We start from the raw sequence: 24,282 nt of genomic DNA, 5'->3' as shown, positions 1-24,282 counted from the left end.
TAGTGTACATCACAAATGATCAAACAAGCCTAACCTAATGATAAACCTTTAACTGCAATAAATTCATCTCATCAATTAACTAGCTGAGACTGCCAGCCCATAGGTAGGTGCATACACAAGTCCCAACAACCTCATTTAAGGTAGGATAAGGAGCAAAGTTCTCACTAGTATATGATCACTAGTATATGATCACTAGTATAGCAACTAGGTTACTATATTAGTGTATATTAGTGTACATCACAAATTATCACACAAGCCTAATCTAATGATTAACTTTTAACTTCAATAAATTCATCACCAAACAATTAACTAATTTAGACTACCAATCACAAGTGAGACATAAGTGCCCCAAAAACCTCATCTCCCTTGGTTGTGAACATTGATCTCAAATACTTTGGTCATTAGATCTGCACATGAGCCACCCAACATCCTTGATGTCATTGCATTAACATCATTGTATTAATGAGAACTAACACAAAATCAAGAACACAAGAGAAAGTACACACACATAGCAAGGGACAATGAGAACTTGGACATGCTAAATACATATCAATATAAATTCCATGCTATGATCTACTACCATTTATATCTAGACCATCCATCTACACATGTATGGCCATGTCATTGATTTCTATCACATCTTAAACTAGTAGATGGTATTAGATCTAATACCATCTACTAGTTTAAGATGTGATAGAAATCAATGACATGGCCATACATGTGTAGAGATCTAATACCATCTACTAGTTTAAGATGTGATAGAAATCAATGACATGGCCATACATGTGTAGATGGATGGTCTAGATATAAATGGTAGTAGATCATAGCATGGAATTTATATTGATATCATGTACAATTTTTTTTTTGGACATTCCAAATACATATCAATATAAATTCCATGCTATGATCTACTACCATTTATATCTAGACCATCCATCTACACATGTATGGCCACGTCATTGATTTCTATCACATCTTAAAGTAGGTAATGCATGCTTGAATATATTTAGCATGTTCTCTAGAAGATGCCTAACTAACAAAGTTAATTGACATCCCCCAACGATGTTGCCCTAATTATCTATTAAATGTGACCATTTATTTTCTATCAATAAACTTTACCTCCAAGTCATGACATTATTCATGCTATATGTATCTCCCATGAGCATTCATAAATTTTTATTATGCAAATACATGTCCAAGTGTGAATGTTGTAGTTGCCAAGATCTTAATTAAGCATTACCCAACACCAAAGAGAACTAAATGTCAAATGGGATAATGGATGCTATACCCACATTGAAATTTAAATTGACATGCAATAATGTTATTTTTTTTTTCAATATAAAATGGAGTAATTATCAATGCATCACAATGTTTTATCACTTTCATATGGATAAAATAATAATTATATGAAATTTAATGTATATGAAAGTGAACTACTTTACTTGGTTCCCATAGTATTCACACAACTAAAGGCTAATAGTACTTCATGTAGTAAAAAAATAGGAATAAAAAACTTGAGTAACATGTAGGATTTGTATTAGCTTAGGACTCTTCCCCTAACCAATCATTTTTCTCAAGTTTTTCATTCACAAGTGTTTTTATTGTTCTTAAGTTTTTCATTCACAAGTGTTTTTATTCTTACTAAGCTTTTATTCTTTCCTAGACATTTCTTTTTCTCAAGTGTTTGGAATCAAAAGTGTTTTTAGTCTTCCTAATATTTTTATTTATGTAATATCTTTTTTGTCTTGCTAAAGTTTTCATCCTTGTAGCCATATTTATTGGAAATATGTCTCAGCTGCTATACGTTTAATGGGCCCAATGCATTGTAACATCCACTCGTCTTACTAGGATTCTAGGTGCCTTCATAAACTTGAATAGGTGAGATTTTGTAGCCTTGTATGTAGCCTCCATGTTTACTTTTATCCTTGATTCATGGAGGAAGGGAGCTCATAATAACCTCATCAATGATGTAAAAAACTTTGTATATCAAGCCTATTTAAGAGAGCCTATTTAAGAGGTTCTCTATGAATGGAGACTAGAGTGTGCGAGTATCACCCTCATCTTGATGGTCTATCTTATCATGCAATTAGATGATGATTAGCTCTAATACATGTAATTAAGCTTATGCTCGCACTAGTGTCATGATAATCCTCTACTAATAAATCCAATAATTAGTTCTCATAATTGGTATTAGAGCTAGGTTACTTATGCTAAGAGTCCCTCATTATGATTTAATTAAGCCTTCATTAGAGTCATTATGATTTAATTAATCCATCAATAGAGTCAATTACTTTCTTCATTTTTCTATTTACACCCTCTTCCCATTCAGCTCTTGATTCTCCTGCCCCACAAGTTACCTATGCTTTAGCTCTCACTTGAGCTATTCTAGGCACTACCTGCCATCGTTTTAATTGCCGTGAATTATGCAAAACATACTTGGCTTCACAAATTGAACATTAAAGAGAATGTAGGGGAGAGGGAGAGCTTGAGTTTCTTGCAAGCAACCACACACACACAACAGAGAGCAAGCCACACAAAGAGAGATAGATGGTTGAATTTTCTTCTATCTTCTTCTTCTCTCAATCTATTATATCATAAAGATAAGAGCACATACTATAAGGAAATTACACTCTCCTACTAAAACATACAAGGTTGTGTGAAGCCAACTATCTAAGTTGGTGCTATAACTATGCCATAGTTATAAGTTGCTGTTGTAACTATGCCATAGTTATAAGCTAGTGCTATAACCATGTGATACTCTAGTAATCCAAATGCTATCACACAATCTATTATCCAATGGTGGCATATCAACCATAATATCACCAACTATACCAGTGGCATAAGTGGTGCATAAGCTATCACCCAGGTGGGTCATCAATGTGTGCAGCACTAGTCGAGCTTGATATCTCAACACTCCCCCCCTCGAGCTCAATACCACACATTATAATCCAAGTAAGCTCCTAAACCTATGGAGCTTCTCTATACCCAATGATTTTGTGAAGATACTAGCTCCTTGATCCTTTGTGTTGACGTATACCAAATCCACTTCACCTTTTGGAACCTCCATCCTCAAAAAGTGATAATGCAGAGTCAATATGCTTCATCCTAGCATGATAGAATGAGTTATTGGTGGCCAGGTGCATGCTGCTTATGTTATCATAATAAATAACAATGACTCTATCCACGGGCTCACCCATACCACCAAGTAGCTTCTAAAATCAAGCTACCTCACAAGTTGCCATTGCAGTGCCCCTATACTCTACCTTTATAGTCATGTATGTCAACATCATCAATGGTGATGATAGTGATGCTGAAATCATGTGTAAGTCAACATCACTATCACCAGTAATCATGTCATCAACATAAATGATTAATAGCATGATCCCCACATCTATTTTTTTCACATAAAGTTAAAAATTTACATTGGATATCTAAAATCCAATGGTAATAAGATACTCCCTATTCATGTTTAACCATGCTCTAGGTGGTGCCTGCTTCAAGCCATACAAGAATTTACGTAACCTACATACAAAATTTGGGTGTGCATCACTCTCATAACTTGATAACTAAATCATGTATAATACTTCTCATAAATCACCATGTAAGAAAGAATTCTTTACATCCATCTAATGTAAAGAGACCAACCCTTTTCTCTACAGTAGCAACCATAACAATGATAGCTCTCATGATTTTCATTCTCCGCAAACTAGGGTGAATGTTTCCTCATAGTTAATGACATAGTTTTGCGCATAACCCTTAGTAAACCGATCTTGACTTATATATTCTCTCACTCATCTATCCGAGTTATGCTTGATCTTATACACCCACTTACATCCAAATACCATATTTTCCATAGGCAACGGCACTAACTTCCATGTTGCATTTACATCCAATGCTGTCATGTCCTTATCTATGGCATTTTCCCTATTTTTATTTCCAAGTGCTAGCTCAAAACAAGTTGGCTCCAACTCCTATATTGCTTCAACCGTGTAAGCATAATGATGGGTTGTATATCTATCATGTCTCAAACTTTTAACATGGTATCTAACCCTCGTAGATGTGTATACACCTGGATAAATGTCCTTAAAATAGCCCTGGTTCTCCTTGCACTAGGATTGACCCTCGGGGGGTCCACCACTAAGAAATCATATGTATCACGTGCGTTCAAGGGGTAATAAAAAACCCCCTCTACCTACATGCTATCAACTAATAAAATTACCCCTCTTTCTTAAGGAACCTACGGGTTTTTTTCAAAAGTGTAATAAAAAACCCCCTCTTGTAGATGTAATCCTGTAGGTTTTGTCAATTAAAAAAACCCTCCTGATGAACTCACGTGCTACACTTACATTTTTTAGGTGCACCCCCCGGGGATTGACCCCTTTCGTGGAATACCAAGCTTCTCATTAAGGCTCTACTTGGAACCACTAGAGTCACCCCATGAGTCACCCCATCCATATATGAGTGACATTCTCATAGATCTTCCTTTTGCATGATACATGTGTACCTACATCTATCCTCAACCTTCTTACCCATGGTTGAGTTATATATTGAGAAAATGCATATATGCAATATATCCAAACAATTTTAAGTGAGACACATTTGGTTTTATGCTTGTAAACTTCTGTTCAAGTGTCATGCCATGAACTATTACAGTTGAGGTTCTATTCATTTTGAAAATAGTAGTTTGCTCTACTACTTCAGCCTAAAAATGGTTTGGCATATTCTTTTTAAACATCAAGGCATGTGCCACTTCTATAATGTTCCTTGTTTTCTTTTCTACAACACCATTCTATTTTATATAGTGTACTTGTATATAAACTATTTCTTGATTCCCAGCTTTCTTAAGAAATTAGTTAACTCTCAATAGAAAAATACTCTCCCCCACCATCTGATCTTAGGAATTTTATTTGCATACTTTTTTCTTTCTCAACTAAGGCTTTAAATCTCTAAAAGTGAGCAAACACCTCACTTTTCTCCTTCATGTAATAAACTTTCATAGTATGATCATCTCACAATGAATGTAACATAATACCTACAACCTACAAGTGGTGAAATTTTGGGTGGTCCCAATATAATCGAATGTATAACATCAAATGGCCTTGCATTGATATGCTTTTCATGTGAGAAAGCATGGTTGGCTTACTTTCCAAGTTAGCATGCTTTACACACTTTCTGCATACCATGAACCTTAAACTTCAACAAACCTACAATAATATTTTGGGCCTGCATAGACTTTAGCCATTGTATATTCACATGATTGATATGCTTATGCCATACATGTCCATATTTGTAATAATGATACCCATCCCATGCTCAAACATAGACTTTATCTTGATGTATATTCACATGACTAATGCGCTTGTGCCATATGCCAATATCTATAAAAATTACACTTGTTCCATGTGCAAACATAGCTATTTTAAAATCATGCAAGTTAACATCCAAAGTAAACATCCTATTATTTTCTATTATCCTTTACAAGAAACATCGATGATTTTTGAAGTCTTCCACAAAACATCCTAAGGATAAAAATGCATTTGCAAATCTTGTGCAACCATTTGTCCCCCAACAGAAACTAGGATCTTTGTAATATTTAGAACATGAAGTACATCTGCCATAAGTACTTCATTTTTCCATCTTATATAGACAATCAAACTTTACTAGCATGTGCAATGGGGTACACAATATCATCATCAACTATACTACATAACCTAGTTTTTTCATTTTGTGCATATCTCTAAACCACTCACCACCATGACTGGTCATGTGGTCAGAAGCACAAGAATCCACAAACCAAATATCTCTTGATCCTGACATATCTCTTGTCTCTCATGTGTTGTGCATCACAAATAGTTTCTCACCTCTATGTCTCATCACCTTAGTTACTTGATGATACATAGTTACCTTGCTTTGCAACTTACCATTTTTTATATCATACTACCTTGTAGAGCAGTCCTTTGTAACGTGCCCTGGTGTTTCATATTAATAGCACACCATGCAAATATAACTCCATGCTATTTGCACTTTAATTTCTTTGAAAATCACCTCGGTCCCTCTGGCTCCTTGTGCCTCTATGGTAGCCTCTTCTACCTATTTGCACATTAGACTTATAATGTTATTTTGTTACCCATGATTTCTGTTTCCAAAAAGGCTTACACCACAGCCTCTTTAGATGATGATTTTCCTCTACCTCTACTTGTTTTTTAGCAGAAGGCCTACTCATCTAAATTTCTACAGCATGAACATCCCTTATTATTCATGTCCTCATGGATGAGGACAACAATTAGTTCCGAGGTCTAAAATTGGTTGTATTCTGCCAAGATCATTCAAGTTTACGGACATCATATCATCATCATCTATTGTTTTGGTAATCCAATGGAAGCAAGGGCATCTGCAAGCCCTTTAACCTTCACTAAGTTGGTCACATTATGTAGCTCAAGGTTTAGCTGCATCTTTTGAGCTTGGGTGTTTGTACTGTATATCTTCACCATGTATCCCAAGCCTCCTTAGCCATTTATGCATCATGTATATGCGCAATCATAGAATTTTTCACACTGACATATACCTAATACAATACCGTTATGGCTCTTTCATGTCATGCTTTATATATGCCTATACACTTGATGTGGGGAGATTTTCTTTAGCAATATCTTGCTTCCTTTCATCACCTATGAACTCCCAATATTCTTTTCCCATAAGGAATTGGTTATCCTGAATTTCCATGCTTGGAATTTATTCTTGTCCAACTTCTTAATCACAATTTGGGATAGAATAACTTACCAAATAGTGCTTACAGATACTCTTACACTTGTAGTTTACTTGTAATCTTAACACAGTGGTGCTACACACTTATAGATTGAACAATCACACACACCTACATCTAACCAAGTGTAAATTTTTGCATAGACTGTTCTCTAACTAAATTTATGTTTGCAACTTTGCATCAAACCAAAATTTGGCATATACAATCAAAATTGACACTTTTGCAAAGCACTTGTGGTGGTGGTGGTGGAAAATTTATAGAGCCAAAATGGAGCCTACTAAAATGCGCTTGAATCGTGTTGAAAATCCTAGAATCCTAATCAACAAAGTTAACTACACATAACATGGTTCTTCCTTCACCTCGAAGGATGCGTCAATCTCAGGCAATGACTTCCCTATCTACTTATAAGTGTTACTCTCCATTATAAAATAGGGAAAGACATGGAAATACCCTTAACCATGTCTCAATTCCTTGCTTGCCTTATTGTTGTTACCTCTTGCTTTCCTCCTTAGCTCCTCTATCACATGAAATAGAGCTCTGATACCATAAAGAGAATTCTGGAGGGCAAGAGGGAGAGCTTGCGTTTCTTGTAAGTAACCACACACACAAGAGAGAGATGGATGGCTAAATTTTCTTCTATCTTATTCTTCTCTCAATCTTGTATATCATAAAGATAAGAGCACATACTATGAGGGAAAGTACTCTCCTACTAAAACATAAAAGGTTGATCCATGTTATGAACTTGACTATATGAGCTGGCGCTATAACTATGCCATACTCTAATAATCCAAAAGTGGTTGTCATAGCCTATCATCCACTAGTAGTATATCAATCATAATCTCACCAACCATGCTAGTGGCATAAGTGTGGAGGCTATCACCTAGGGTCATCAATGTATGTAGTACTAGTCAAACTCGATATCTCAATAAACATGCGTATCCAATTTTGTGGGATATTTGAAAATTATGTCTCCCTATAAATTGGCTCAATTCTTGTGGGTCCTATGGGTTTTGCCACATGCTTTACCCATCCACAATGATAATTTTAGCTGAAAATGACTATAGAAGCAAATTTGAGCACTGCATATTCAAAGAAAATTGTCTCTGGTAAAATAGAGATTAAGAACTAACTAAATCAATAAAATAAAGATTAAGGACTAATTAAATTAGTAAAATCATTATAAACTTCTTAGGAGAGTCTTTATAGTAAGACCTTGCTCATACATAGAGTCCAAAGCACACATTAACTTAGTTTAACAGGAAAAGGTTTCAAACATAGCAAACTAAAGTCAAATTTGTTATAATGAAGAAGGGCTTATGGACCAGTGCAAGGAGACAAAACCAACCACAAGGGAAAATGAGGCAACATGGGCTAAACACAATGAAGAAGCATTTTCCATCATAGAACTTGGGTGGAGTGACACTTATATTCACCACAACGTTGATGCAAAGAGTGCACCTAAGGCATGGGACACATTGGATAGGATCTTTTGGACTAAAGGAAAACATTTAAAGATAAGCTTAAAGTTAAAAAAAGATGACCTCAAAATGAAGTCCACTGACACCTTTCTGGACTTAAACACGAGCACTTGAACAATAACAAGATCCTTATGGCTCAATTAATAGCAACTGGTGCTTTAGTTGTTGATAAGGAAATGTCATAGCAGTACTCCTAAAGAGTATTCCCGGTGAAGAATATGGTCATCTTGTCACCACCTTGTAGAACTTTCCAGATCCAAAGTTAGATAGTGTAGAAGCTAAATTATTTAAAGAACACAAAATAAAGATGGACCTCACTAGCTCATCCCACATCCACAAAAATGAAGAATCTTTTTACTCAAAGAATAAGCACATCTGCAGCAAAAGATTCACAATAAATACTGCTACATCAGCACAAAGATGAAGGACAAGAAGCCTTGTGGTTTTTTTGTAGAAAGAACAACCATCTTGAGGAACATTGCTTCTTGAAAGGAAATTCCAACCTCTTCTTGTAGGGGATGAAGAAGAGGAGCAAGAGGAAAACAAAGCCTCACATGAGGCTAACTTTGTTTTTTAGATGAATGGGATTTTAAAAGCCAAAGATAATGGTCCTCTCTATTGGCTACATGATAGTGTGGGACCTCACAATGTTCATGATGTACTAGGAGTAAATAAACTACCTAAAACTCCATAGTGTGTGGATTAGGCAACTAGCCACCACTAAACAATGTGACATGTTTGAGTGTTGAAATATGCAAGTGAATGGGTGTGTGCGGGAATAAGCCCTTACCTAGAGATTGTAAAAGGGAGTCCGTAATAACTGAGTGGGTAGCAGCGAAAAGGTGAGAACAATCTACTGAATGAGAGAATCAATGGTAGCATGAGTGAATATAGGGGTGTGGAAAGATTCTAGGAAAAGGTGCCCCCCAGATGTAGGGGAGGTGGCACAAATCAAGAGAAATCAGTGGGATTAGATGCTTGGCACCTTGTTGATGTAAAATATATAAATTGAGGCATTGGCCTAATGAGAACTGGCTAGTTTTTGAGTATCCATGATACATTAAGCTATTAGATTAATTGTGCACTAATCTCACCTTAATCACCTTAATTGTGCATTGATCTCACCTTAATCACCTTCTAATTACTTGCTAATCATGTTAATCCTTGCATTTGATCCACCATATCTCATCACATTACTGAAAAATCAACATGGTATCAAAGCCAAGCTTAGGATTCATCTAATTCTTAAGCTTAATCATCCTACTAATTATAGATTAGGAGTAATCCTTATTTTTAGTCTTTTTCAACTAATCCTTTTCACCCCCAGCTGGTGGAGGGGCTTGATCTCCCTCCAGCCTTTAAATTATCTGAAATCCTCTTAGCCACACCTAGGTAGCTTCCCCACACATCAGCTTGTCAAGTCAATTCTTCAAATCGCCGCCAAGAGGAGCAACCGAGAATCGCAATTTTGCTGGCACCTTCTTTTCTGAGTAAAATTGCAAATTTGTCATCATGCCTTGGAACTGGAAGCATTGGAGGTAGCCCATGGGGTTTTTGGGTGCTCCTCTTGATCCAATTCAAGATTCAAGCGTAGTGTCTACCCTTTTACAACTCCAATTTGGTGTTAAATGATGATTACAACAGGTTTACAAGCATGAATACACCAAAAAATTGCATAAAGCTAAGGATAGTTGGTTTTTGTACTGGATGGTTGGGACATCAAACCAGCTTCAAATTGCAATCTAAAGTGATAGATATCTCTATCGAATACCCAATGGTAAGTTTGAACTATCAATTGCACCAAAATGTAGTGATTAGTGCTAATTAATCACTAATTAGTGAGATTAATCTCCTATTTTGTGTGCAAAAAATAGTGTATGGGGAGGCCAGATCTGGTGCCTTAGAGTTCAAATGGGCTCAAATCCTTTCAAGGGCATCAATAGCAGTTAGTCTAGTAGAAGATCAAGTCCAAAAACATAAGATTTGACCAACTATTGAATGCTGGGGGGCTAGTTGAGGGGAAGAGATGAATGTCCAGGAGAGAATGGGGAGAATGAGTGGAAGAGCACAAATGAGAAAGCATTAGGACTCATTGCACTTAGCTAAAATGATGAAATCATTCACCACATTGCAGGGATACAAGCTAAAGATGCATGGGATGAACGTAACAAATTATTTGGCACTCAAGCAAAGAATTCAAAGATAAATCTACTAATGCAATTCTACAAACTTGACATGAAAGAAAGTGAACCTCTAACCACACACTTGAATAAATATAAAAGAATCAATCAATAACTTGCAGCCATTGGGAAGAAAGTAGAAGATGACGAGGCACTAGCAGTGCTTCTAAAAAGTGTGGACAAGGGAGAGTATGAGAACATTGTGGCAATCTTAAAGAATGTACCAGATTTGAAGCTGCATGAGATAGAAGGAGCTCTACTAAATTAAGAGAACAAGGTCAAAGAGAAGAAAGGACTGGACCCAACAACTAGAGAGGAGAAAGCATTCTACACCCGAGGAGGCCTCACACAAGCATGAGGATGAGGAAGAGGCAGGGGAGGAGGAAGGACCTTCACTTGCCACAACTGTGGGAAGTCAAGACACATGTCTAGAGACTGCTATATCAAACCAAATGAAGAAGGATCAACATTGGAAAACTTCATGGGGAGACTCCTAAGGTAGAGGAGTCAGAATGTCTTTTTTGAGAGAGAAAGAGAGAGAAACCCCACAACCTAATGTAACCTGCCCCAATAGAGTAAAACCACCTCTGAGCCACTGATGATGTAGGCCATGTGGTAAATGTATGTGTGAGCACTTTAGTCAAAGTTACGGGCACTTGTAGTAGCCTTGGACACATAGAGAGAGAGTGTCAAGGAATATGAGTTAGGGACTTGAGGCACTGGTTGTGGGATACCAAGTGAGAGGGAAAATTGGTATAGGGTCTCGGTGTGCTAGAATTATTCACTTGAGGGGAGGTGTTGAAATATGCAAGTGAATGGGTGTGTGCGGGAACAAGCCCTTAGCTAGATATTGTAAAAGGGAGTCCATAATTGAGTGGGTAGTAGTGAAAAGGTGAGAAGAATCTATTGAATGAGAGAATCAAGGGTAGCATGAGTGAATATAGGGGTGTGTAAAGATTCTAGGAAAAGGTGCTCCTAAATGTAGGGGAGGTGGCATAAATCAAGGAGAAATCAGTGGGATTAGATGCTTGGCACCTTGTGGATGTAAAATCTATAAATTGAGGCATTGGCTAGTTTTTTAGTATCCATGCCTACATTACGTCTATTAGATTAATTATGTACTAATCTCACCTTAATAGCCTTCTAATTACTTACTAATCATGTTAATCCTTGCATTTGATCCACCATAGCTCATCACATTGCTGCAAATTCAACATTGAGGGGGGATTTGCTGGAAATATGCACATGTCTCTAACTTCTATATGTTTAATGGACCAATGTCTAAGGTTGAAAAACATTGTAACATTCTAGGCACCTTCTCTAGCTTTGAATGTAGTGTCCATGTTGACATTTATCCTTATATTCATGGATGAATATTAGGGAGCTTAATTACCTCATCAAAGATGTAAGAAACTATGTACCTCTAGCCTCTATTTAAGAGTCTCTCTATCAAAGAAGACTCAAGTGTGTGAGTATTATCCTCATCTGGATGCTCTATCTTATCATGTAATTAGATGATGATTAACTCTAGTAGATGTAATTATGCTTTTGCTCTCACTAGTGTCATGAGAATTCTCTACTTTAATCCATCATAACTCTTGCATTAGCAACAAACCCAATTATTATTTCTCTAAACATATTCCTCATTGATGTGATACATGAGAAAATTAGTGACATCCAAAACCTCCTTGTAGAACATGTAAACGTTGGAATGTACAAAGAATTCAACTCCTTGTTATTTGTAGAGGAGATGTTATATGCATGATAAGATGGACTTTAAAAGTAGTGTATAGGATATTACTATTAAGAGTACTATAAAGGAGCCTCTTAGTAGTACTATGGTAGTAGTATTATGTTCGATCTCAAAGAATAGAGAAAAATAAACAAAACCATTTCAATGATTTTAATACTTTAAAATTACATAATTTTGATCTTTAAGAACTTTTATTTTCAAGGAAAATCATTATAGAAATTTTAATATCTTCCATGTTTTGTGCTAATAAGTATTAAAATCATACAAATTAATCCCACATATAACTTAGGTGAATCAATAAAAAAAACATACTAATATCTAGGGGAATAATAAAAATTAAAATTTTTAAATAAATTAAATCCTTGCCATAAGATGCAATAATAGATGCAATTTAGCATACAATTATGAGGGAGAGGGCAAAAAATATCATGGAAGAGGAATATGCACTCAAGTCTATATAATAACAAACTTGAAATGGGAATTTACAATGAACTTTAATTTGGGGGAACTTCAATATCCACATGAAATCCCCAATATAGTATGGGAAATATAGATTTATGAGAGTCATGTATTTTGTTAAAAATAGTACACATGAAATCGCCAATATAGTATGGGAAGGAAAGGATACACTTGTGAGTTATGCATTTTGTTCAAAATAAATAGTCACGCATGATCTATTGAAATATCTATGTAATCTAGCATTCGTGTGAATTTTTTGAGAGAGTCTTCATCATCTATGTGAGTTGAGAGAGCAAGAGAGAGTCATTGAGTTGGGGTGATGATCCCAAGCAACCTACATGCATCCTATGTGTGTTGTGAAGGAGAACTAACTTTAAATTTTTGTGATTTTTATTTCTTAAATCACTTTAATTAGTGGTAAATTAGTGGCATATATGTGTGTGTGTGTGTGTGTGTGTGTATGTATGAATGCATGCATGTATGCATGTATGTATTTATGTATATATATGTATGTATATGTATGTACATATATATATGTATTTATGTATATATATGTATGTATTTATGTATATATATGTATGTATATGTATGTACATATATATATATATATATATATATATATAGAGCGAGAGAGAGAGAGAGAGAGAGAGAGATCTGTCAGGAAGATCATTTATGGGAATCTTTGTGAGAAAGAAAGAAATACATTTAGCATCAAATATTGAAGTGAAATTTGGGTTGTTAAGCATTCTATGTGAGAAACAAAGAAATAAATTCAACCTTAAATTTGTGCAAGAGTGATGTGATGAGAGTGAATGAGAGAAAGAAAATCTCTCTTCAATTGTGTGAGCATTGAGAGTCTGAATTGACAAGAAGCATATGTTTAGTTAATAAGGTCTAAGCTCAGTCAACTTACCATTGACTGAGCTAAGATGAAATTAGTGACACCTTTGACTTAGTTGGAGAAGAAGAAAGGGAGTAAAGAGAATTTGGGGGAGAGGGAGAGCTTGAGTTCCTTGTAAGCAAAGACACACACACAAAAGAGAGCAAGACACAAGAGAGAGAGATGGATGGCTGAATTTTTTCTATCTTCGTCTCTTCTCTACAACCATATATCTAAAAGATAAAAGTACATACATAAAGGGAAATTACTCTCCTACAATAACATACAATAGTCGGTCCATAGTATATGAGCCCGACTATATGAGCTAGTGTTATAACTATGCCATAACTCTAGTACTCTAAAGTGGTTGTCACACAACTTGTCATCATCCACTCGGCATATCAACCATAATCTCACTAACCATGCCAATGGCATAAGTGTGGAATCTATCACCTAGGTGGGTCATCAATGTCCACCGTAGCACTAATTGAGCTCGATATCTCAACACTTCCCCTCGCACTCACAACTCTATACATTACAATCCAAGTAAGATCCTAAACTTGTGGAGCTCCTCTATGCCCAATGCCTTCGTGAAGATGTCAGCCACCTGATCCTCTGTGCTGACATATACGAGATCTATCACTTGCTAGAACCTTCTCCCTCACAAAATGATAGTGCACCAGGCACCTCAATGTGCTTCATTCTAGCATGGTATACTCGGTTTCTGGCCAATTGTATGCTGCTCATGCTATCATAATAAATGAAAACAACCCTATCTATGAGCTCACCCATATCACCAAGTAGCTTCTGAAGCCAAGCTACCTCACAAGCTGCCATAATAACACTCCTGTACTCTACCTCTATACTTGATAAGGCAATTGTTGGCTGCTTCTTACTGCTCCAACTCACATCAGCACTCCCAAATGAGAACATAAAACCACTTATGGTAGATCTCATGTTTGCAACACTACCAGCCCAATTAACATCTGTGTACCCATGTAGTTGTATCTTTATACCAGCCTCATAGAAAAGTCCATAATCCACTGTGGACTTTATGTACTTGAGAATCCATCTAGTCGCATTCAAGTGTGGCTTCCTAGGGGCTTGCATAAATTGACTCACAAGTCCAGCAACATAATAGCTCAAGTATGGCCTACTAATGGTCATGTAGCTCAAGCTATCCATTATGCACTTGTATGTAGTGGGGTTCTCCAAAATCTCACCTATATATCTGCAAAGCTTTGTGTTATGCTCTAATGGCATTGAAATAGGCTTATACCCTATCATACCATACTTGGACAACATATCCAAGACATACTGTCTCTACAATAACAAAATGCCATACTTAGACAACATATCCAAGACATACTGTCTCTACAATAACAAAATGCCATGAGGTAATCTCATCACCTCTATTCCCAAGAAATACCGCAACTTAGCCAAATCCTTCATCTCAAAATTTTTCTTCAAAAGCCTTATAACATCATGTATGCTAACATCATTATCACCAGTGATAATCAAGTCATCCACATAGATGACTAATAGCATGATCTTTATTTGTCTTTTTCACATAAAGTAAAAAATTTACATTGGATATCTGAAATCTAATGGTGACAAGATACTCCCCAATCTTGTTTGACCATGCTCTGGGTTCCTGCTTCAAGCCATACAAGGCTTTGCATAACCTGCACACAAAATTTGGCTGCATCATGTATAATTCTTGTTGGGAAAATCACCATGCAAGAAGGCATTCTTTACATCCATCTGATGTAAAGACCAACCCTTTGTTGCAGCCATAGCAATGATAGCTCTCATGGTGGGCCATTCTTGCAACCGGGCTAGATGTGTCGTCATAGTCAATGCCATAAATGTGCGCATAGACCTTGGCAACCAATCTTGCCTTATACCTGCTCTTGGGTGCCTACTTCAAGCCATACAAGGCTTTACATAACCTGCACACAAAATTTGGATGCATCGTGTATACTTCTTGTTGGGCAAATCACCATGCAAGAAGGCATTCCTTACATCCATTTGATGTAAAGAGCAACCCTTTGCTGTAGCCATAGCAATGATAGCTCTCATGGTTGCCATTCTTGCAACTGGGTTAGATGTATCCTCATAGTCAATGCCATAAGTTTGCGCATAGCCCTTGGCAACCAATCTTTCCTTATACCTACTCATTGAACCCTTAGTGTTATGATTGACCTTATACACCCACTTACATCCAACTGCCTTCTTTTCCCTAGGCAAAGACACTAACTCCTATGTGGCATTTGCATCCAATTGTACCATCTCCTCATTCATGGAATCTTCTCATTTCTTATTTCCAAGTGCATGCTCAAAACAAGTGGGCTCCAACTCTTGTATTGCTTTTAACCATGTAAGCATAATGATGGACTGTATATTCATCATATCTCAACCTGTCAACTGTGTCCTCAAAATAGCCTTGGTTCTCTTTACACTAAGAATAACCACAGACGGAATGCCAAGATCCTTATCATGGCTCTGCTCAAAGCCGCTAGAGTCACCATCCACATATGAACTTGCTGATAGATCATGCACAAAAGGTTGATCTACCTTTTCCTTCCCTTTGCATGATACATGTGTACCTACATCTTTGCTCAATCTCCTTGACCATAGAATGACATTGGATCCATTGCTAGAGGACTCTCTAGGTCCACTAGGCACCTATGATTACTACTCTACATGTGGTGCATCATTAACACTTCTTACATATGCATCTTTTGTTGCCTTCACCTCGTTGGTGCATACCACCTACTCATCTTGTCAAAGACAACATATTTGCTTACTTGTATCTCACAAGTTTTTGGATTATAATAACTATAATCTTTCTACTCTATAGAATAGCCAATAAAGATGGATTTCTCTATCTTTGGATCCAACTTTGTTCTTACTTCATCAAGAGCATGCACATATGCAATACACCCAAACACTTTCAAGTGAGACACATCTGATCTTATGCCTGTAAACTTTTGTTCAGGGATACCATGAATAGCTATAGTGGGTGTCCTATTCATAATCTACACAGTAGTTGCTATTGCTTGTGCCCGAAAATTGAGCCAAAAATAATGTAGCATATTCTTTTCAGCCACCATCAAAGCACGTGCCACTTCTGTAATGTGCCTATTTTTTCTTTATGTAACACCATTGTGTTAGGGAGTGTACCCGCATGTAAACTGTCTCTTGATTCCATGCATTCTCAAGAAATTGTTGAACTCATTGGAGAGATACTCTCTCCCACCATCTGATCTCAGGCATTTTATTTGCATGTCTTTTTCCTTCTTGACCAGGACTTTAAATATCTGAAAGTGAGCAAACACCTTACTTTTCTCCTTCATGAAGTAAACCCATAATTTCTTGGTGTGGTCATCAATGAATGTAACATAATTCCTGCAACCTGTAATTGTGGTAGTCTTGGTCGGTCCCCATGCATCTGGGTGTATAACATCTAGTCTGCTTACGAAGCTGGCAAGCTTCACATACTTTATGTATACCCTCAATCTTAAACTTTGGCAAATCTACAACAATATTTTGGGTTTTTATAGACTTTAGTTGTTGTATATTCACATGACCAATGTGCTTGTGCCATATGTCAATATCTGCAACAATGACACCTGTTCCATGCGTAAACATGGCTACCTTTACCTTAAGCATGTTCACATATAAGGTAAACATCCTGCCATTTTTGTTACCCTTTGCAACCAAGCAATAATGATTTTTGAAGTCTTCCAAAAAACATACTTGAGGATTAAACCTCACTTGCCGACCCTACTCAACCATCTGTCCAACAGAAAAACCAGGTTCTTTGTAATATTTAGAACATGACGTACATCTTAGGTACTTCATTTTGCCATCCTCCATAGACAATGACACTTTATTACCATGTGCAATGGGATGCACAGTATCATCACCTGTTTCTACATAACCTATTTTTTTCATTTTTTGCATGTCTCTAAACTACTCACTATGATTGGTCATATGGTTAGAGGCACCAGAATCCACATACCTTATATATCTTGAGATCTTGACACATATCTTGTTATCGAACTGAGCATGTGCTACATCACAAACAGCTGCTTACTTCGGTCATCACCACCTTATTTATTAGATGATGCATAGTTTCTTTGCCTACAACTTTCCATTATTAATGTGAGAAGTCCTTTGCCATATGCCCTAGTTTGCTATAATAATATCACTCTATGCTATTTACACTCTAGACTCCCCCTACCTCTAGATCAACCTCTTCCATCAGTGTATGATAAATAGATAATTTCTGTATGCAACATATAACACAATAGTACTTTAGCACAACCTGTATGTCACCAGATCTAACTAGAGTACATGTACACATACCCAATATCAATAATATATGTGTAAACAATGTCTGTACTCCCAAAATACACTACTGCGCTGCAATAACCAGATTTTGACAAAAGACAAAGTACTATACTCCACACCGAAACCTCTAAGCCTGCAAAGATAGCTCCTCAATCAGAGATGTGTAGCTCCTAGAGCTACTGAGGGGGTGTTGTACCGCAACAAGAAGGGGAAGAGATGATGATGCTCTCACTCGTGTACCACTTCATTCCTTGCTTGTTCTTGCCTCTGGCTTGAATCCTTAGTTCTCACACAAACCGAAGATCTGATACCATAAAGATAATGCGAGGGAGAGGGAGAGCTTGAGTTTCTTACAAGAAAACACACACACACACACAAGAGAGTGCAAGACACAAGAGAGAGAGAGAGATGGATGACTGAATTGTTTTCTATCTTCTTCTCTTCTCTACAACCATATATCTAAAAGATAAGAGTACATACATAAAGGGAAAGTACGCTCCTATAATAACATACAATGGTCGGCCCCATAGTGTAAACCCGACTATATGAGCTGGCACTATAACTATGCCATAACTCTATTACTCCAAAGTGGCCATTAGTGTCCACTGTAGCACTAGTTGAGATCGATATCTCAATAGGGAGGAGGTGTATCTTTATGTAAATATGTAGGCCACATTAACCTTATCGATGTTTGATCATGCCCCAACATTTCAGATCTAACATTTTAGTGGTTTTGGATCACCTAGCCGACATCATCTAGCATTTCTTTGAGATTTCTTCCTAATGTCATAAGTGGGCAAAAAATGCCCAGCACCAATTTTTAAGAACTAGGTTCTTGAGGATAATCTAAATGAGATAGGGATGAGTTCAAAAGGATTTCAAGGACAATTCAAGAGGGCCTATTACTATTCATGTCATAAAGAAACTTAGCTAACACATCAACATAATACTCTCTATTCACTATCTTGAACTCAGTTGACATGCACCTCTTCTATTCTATAAACTATAATTTTATTTTTCTCATCTTCTTTTCAGGTACTACATGATATAATGAAAGATTGTCAACTCATGAGATGAGTACTTTATGGGTGAATTCCCTAAGAAGTCATTAGCAAGAGCTATGGGGTAGTTCACCTACCAACACTTGTTGGAACAATGCTCGATGGACATTACATCTCAGCTTTATAGTCGAGCCCTTTTCTTGACTTTGTAGACTTTAGAAATTTTTTAAGACCCATTGGTCTGGAAGCACTAAAGTCTGATTCCATTGTTTGCTTGGCTATTACCAAAGTGGGACATTGCTATACAAATTTTATCTTTATTCTTGTACTATATTTGGGCTTGTATTATGTATGACGTCTACTCTGACTGGGGTGGTTTCTTTGTTAGCTTCGCGCAGCTACCTTATACAAGAAGTGAGCTTGGCGGTTCACCTAAAAATATGTAAGTATAGCATGTGAGTTCAAATGCATGGGTTATTAATTCAAAATTTTAAGGTGAATTTATAGAAATACATTTACAGAAGGGTTTTTTAATCGATTTTAAATAACAACCTATAAGTCTATAAAGAAAAAGGGGTCATTTTATTCATGAAAAATATACAAATAAGGGGTTTTGCATATACCCCTTGAACACACGACGTGACACATAGGGTTTTTAATATACCCCTTGAACACACGACGTGACACATAGGGTTTCTTATTAGTAGTGCAACCCTCAGGAAGTGAGTCCCTTGGTCACTTAAAAGTTTAATTAGACATCTAAATATGATCACTTCATAAAGAAATTAGACATCTAAATTTGATCACTTCGCTTAAAAGTTTAATTAGACATCTAAATCAGATCACTTTATAAAGAAATTTTTCCACTAATGATGATGTTTTGCAGTAGAATCTCATTATCATTGCTTCCACAAACTTGATGCAAACACAAGTGTTTTTGTTGCCACCATGATGAACTACCAGTTATTTAGGATGCTGGATCGGAATGAACCTACAAAATCAAGGCCCCACTTCTAGAATAGATCACCCACTTTTGGAATGCATCAAGAGGTAGCATTGGTGGATTGAGCTCTCTAAAGCAACATTTGGTTGTCCCATCCTTTGGCACATGTCACATTATTTTGCAAAGGTGTGAGCATCCTTAATTGTTATTGGCCACGATAGTCTTGCTTGGAATGCTTTGCTTCTTGTGATCTCTCTTGAAAAGTATTAAGATATTGAGCTCAACAAGTGTGGATATGGGTGACACACTGGGATGATAGCTCCGCAGATACACCACTGGCATGGTTGGTGAGATTATGGGTGATATGTTGCCACCAGTAGTTTACAAGCTATGTGATAGCCATTTTGTTTTACTACAAATATAGAATAATTTATAGCACCAGCTCACAATACGGACTAATCTTTGTATGTTATAGTAGGAGATTAATTTCCCTTATAGTATATACTATTATCTTTATGTTATAGTAGGAGAGCACTTTCTCTTATAATATGTACTCTTATCTTTGTGTTATGGTTGTAGAGGAGAAGGGAATAGAAGAAAATTCAGCCATCCATCTCTCTTATGTGCTTGTCTACTCTTGTGTGTATGCATTTATTTATAAAGTACTCAAACTCACCCTCTCCTCCACATTCTTCTCAAAAAGTGTCTTCTAGGGACTCCTTGGTGTGCACCTCTTATGTCTTATACTGTGGGACACACCTTATGAGTATTTAATCAATGCCCATTTTGTACCATTGCCTAGCTACCACCATGAATGACTTATTCCTTAGGTTAAACTTCTTTTTTTTAGTCCCTTATCATGTATTTTGAAAAATATAAGTCACTTTGGAATTGCAACATTTCTTTGTACCAATTCAGTGTTGAGTTATCGAGCTTAACTAGTGGAGATATAGATAACACCATGATGACATCTCCACACTTATGCTACTGGCATGGTTGGTAAGATTATGGGTGAGATGTTGCTAGTGGTTTATAGGCTATGAGACTACCACTTTGGTTCACTACTAGAGTTATGACATAGTGGGTGATACAAGCTATGAGACAACCACTAAAGTTATAATATGTTTATAACGCTAAATTATTTAGTCAAGTTCACACTATGGAGCTTATATGTTTTAGTAATAGAGTAATTTCCCTTATAGGATGTAATCTTATCTTTATGTTATGGTTATAGAGAAGAGAAGATAATGGGAACAGAATTCATATATCATCATCTTGTGTACATGTATTTGATCTTACAAGGAGAGCAAGCTCACCCTCTCCTTTATATTATTTTCATGATATGAGATTGACAATTTATGAAGAGAATTTAAGAGGTAAGAAAAGGAAGTAGCAAATAGGTATGGGTAACTTCATCTCTTTCCAATTGATTTGGAAGCAAATCTCTACATATAGCTACTATCAAGAGCAGTAGGGCATGCACAATAGGTGCAATGTCACAAAGGGGCAAGTCCATAGGACCTCAGAGTTTTTATAATTAAATTTGAGGCCATTTCAAGCCCCATTTTGGCTATACAAGTGCCAATTTTTATTGTGTATGCCAAATTTCAGATATAGGACAAAATTCACTTCCAAGCATGGAAGTTTAGGATGGGAAATTTTCTCATAGGAAAAGAATATTAGGAGTTTGTTTCAAGTGACAAGAAGGAAGTGAAGCTTCCATAATAAAATGTCACTCCTCAACACGAGTAGGCTTTGGCATGAGAAAACTAGTAAAGTGATGTATTGGGTAAAAAGATTGAGGGAAGAGAGAGAGCTTGAGCTCTTGCAAGCACACACACACACACACACTCTTACAGCAATGGACAAGACAAACTCTCACAACAATGGAGAAGATATACACAAAGATGGAAGGCTGAAATCTTCTTCTACTCCTTGCTCTCAAAAGAAGTCTATAAAAGATAAGTGAAAACTAACATAAGTACTAGAGTACTATGTACAAGTGGTCCGTATTGTAAGCATGGTAAGTAGGTGAGCTGGAAAGATAAGTGTGCCATAATGCAGTTGGACTAAGTGTAGTCTAGCTATAGAATCACTGGTGAAGATTCATCTTATTAGCTATCAAACATGCCAAGTGTGGTGTAAAGATGGAGCGGTCACTCAGGCACGTCATGATTTTCAGCTCGTGTTTGACATCTCATCACTCCCCCTCAAGCTTAACTCCATCTCCAAGACTCCAAGTATAGTGTAAATAAAATTTGTGAAGCTTCTCTGCTCCCAAGGCCTTGGTGAAAATGTCAGCTACTTGCTTATCTATGTTGACGTACACGAGATCAAAATCTCCTAAGGTTGTTATAATAGATGACAATTTTCATGTCCACATGCAGCCCCAAATCTCCAAGTAGCTTATATACCAAGCTACCTCATATGATGCTGCCATCTTGTAGCACACCTACTTCAATAGATATTTTGTCCAAGATACTACCAGCCAATCTACATTAGTGTATCCATACACCTGCAATTATATACCAACCTCATAGAAGAGGCCATAATCCAGGAATGGACCTCACGTAGCGTAGTGTGTACCTCACACTATCCAAATGTGGCTTCCAAGGAACCTGCATAAACTGGCTCTCCAACTCAACTATGTAGTTCATGTCTAGCCTCGTATGATCGCTATATAGATGAAGATACCCACTATCTTTCTATACATAGTGACATTCTCCAAATCTTATCTACGTTTGTACTGAACTTGCCATTCTGATCAAATGGTATAGAAATGGGCTTACAGCTAGCCATACCATATTTGGACAACATGCCCAATGCATACTGTCTTTGTGATGATAGCCATATTCCCTTAGTCATCCCCTGATGACCTTAATGCCAAGAAAGTATCTCAACTCACCCAAATCCATCATGTCAAACTTCTTCTTGAGTGTCACCCCTAACAATTCTCATCCACATAGATGGTGATTGATGACCACAATCCCCTATCAATCTTTTGTGCATAGAGTGAATGATTGCATAGTGCCATCTGAAAGCCAATGGCGATAAAATATTATGCAATCTTATCATGCCATGATCTTGATTCCTGTGTTAAGCCATATAAGGTTTATGTAGCCTACACACATAATCTGGATGACTCAAATCCTCATAACCAAGAGGATAACCATGAGGATGGTCCGAATATACTTCTTACATCTCACCATGTAAGAAGTATATTCGGACACATAATCTGGATGACTCAAATCCTCATAACCAAGAGGATAACCATGAGGATGGTCCGAATATACTTCTTACATCTCACCATGTAAGAAGTATATTCGGACACACATAATCTGGATGACTCAAATCCTCATAACCAAGAGGATAACCATGAGGATGGTCCGAATATACTTCTTACATCTCACCATGTAAGAACACATTCTTTACATCCATCTGATGCAAAACCTGACCACTGCTAATTTTACAGCTCTCACAGTTACCATCTTACACACATAATCTGGATGACTCAAATCCTCATAACCAAGAGGATAACCATGAGGATGGTCTGAATATACTTCTTACATCTCACCATGTAAGAACACATTCTTTACATCCATCTGATGCAAAACCTAACGTTTGGACATAACCACTGCTAATTTTACAGCTCTCACAGTTACCATCTTGGAAACGGGGCTGAATGTCTCCTCATATTTAATGCTATAGGTCTAAGCATAACATTTGGCAACTAATCTCACCTTATACCTGCTAATGCTTCCATCAAAGTTATGCTTCACTTTGTAGATCCACTTTCATCTAATAGCCTTTTTACCCTTAGGCAACGGTTCCAAGTACCATGTCTTATTTGCATCCGATGCATCCATTTCTCCATCCATGGATTTCTCCCAATGTACATGACATGCCCAAGAACTTCCTCAAAACATGCAGGTTCAATCCTACACAACGTTTCCCATGTATGCATAATGTGAGCTACATAACCATCACATACGTCAATCTCTGAATAGGATTTTTGATGCTACCCGACTTGCGTGATCTTGGATCTGTCCTTGGTGTCCTTATGGCCTTAGCCTTCCTTGCACCAAGTGTCCTGATAATTAGAATCCCAAACTACTCATCAAGGCTCTTGCTTTGAATTACTAGACTCTCCAGCAACATATGAATACCCTACTAAAATTTTAGGCCTACTAAGAGACTCATCAACCTTCTCTTTATCTTTATGTGATGCACTTGTTGAACTTGCAAGACTGAGTTTTTGATGTAGCTTGCCACTCTATGGTTTATTAACAACAGATCTCTTGCTAGAGGAATGTCTCGGTCCACTCAATCTATGATTACTAACCTATATTCTGCACAACCACCTGCTCTTGTGCATAAGAGTCTTTTAGAATAGCATATACCAACTGCTATCACCAGCTAATTGACAAGCATGACAAGTTTTGCACCAGTGCACCACATCTACATGT

At 36.9% G+C, this 24,282-nt stretch overlaps 1 protein-coding gene across 1 annotated transcript in view; it reads right to left on the bottom strand.

Moving 5' to 3' along the window:
- Positions 1 to 231: 231 nt before the first annotated feature.
- The window catches only part of LOC147622318 (uncharacterized), a 37,608-nt gene continuing 13,557 nt past the window's right edge, over positions 232 to 24,282 (bottom strand). Inside the window, exon 2 of the transcript XR_015269737.1 lies at positions 232 to 407. The gene's annotated coding sequence lies outside the window, so the exon portion shown is untranslated. The remainder of the gene's footprint in view (positions 408 to 24,282) is intronic.

The sequence above is a fragment of the Cibotium barometz genome, chromosome 29 (genome assembly GCF_041138505.1).
Source record: "Cibotium barometz isolate CiBa-2024 chromosome 29, ASM4113850v1, whole genome shotgun sequence".
NCBI classification, from domain to species: Eukaryota; Viridiplantae; Streptophyta; class Polypodiopsida; order Cyatheales; family Cibotiaceae; genus Cibotium; species Cibotium barometz.
Note: the sequence above shows the minus strand (reverse complement) of the source record. Positions and strands in the feature narration are given on the sequence as shown.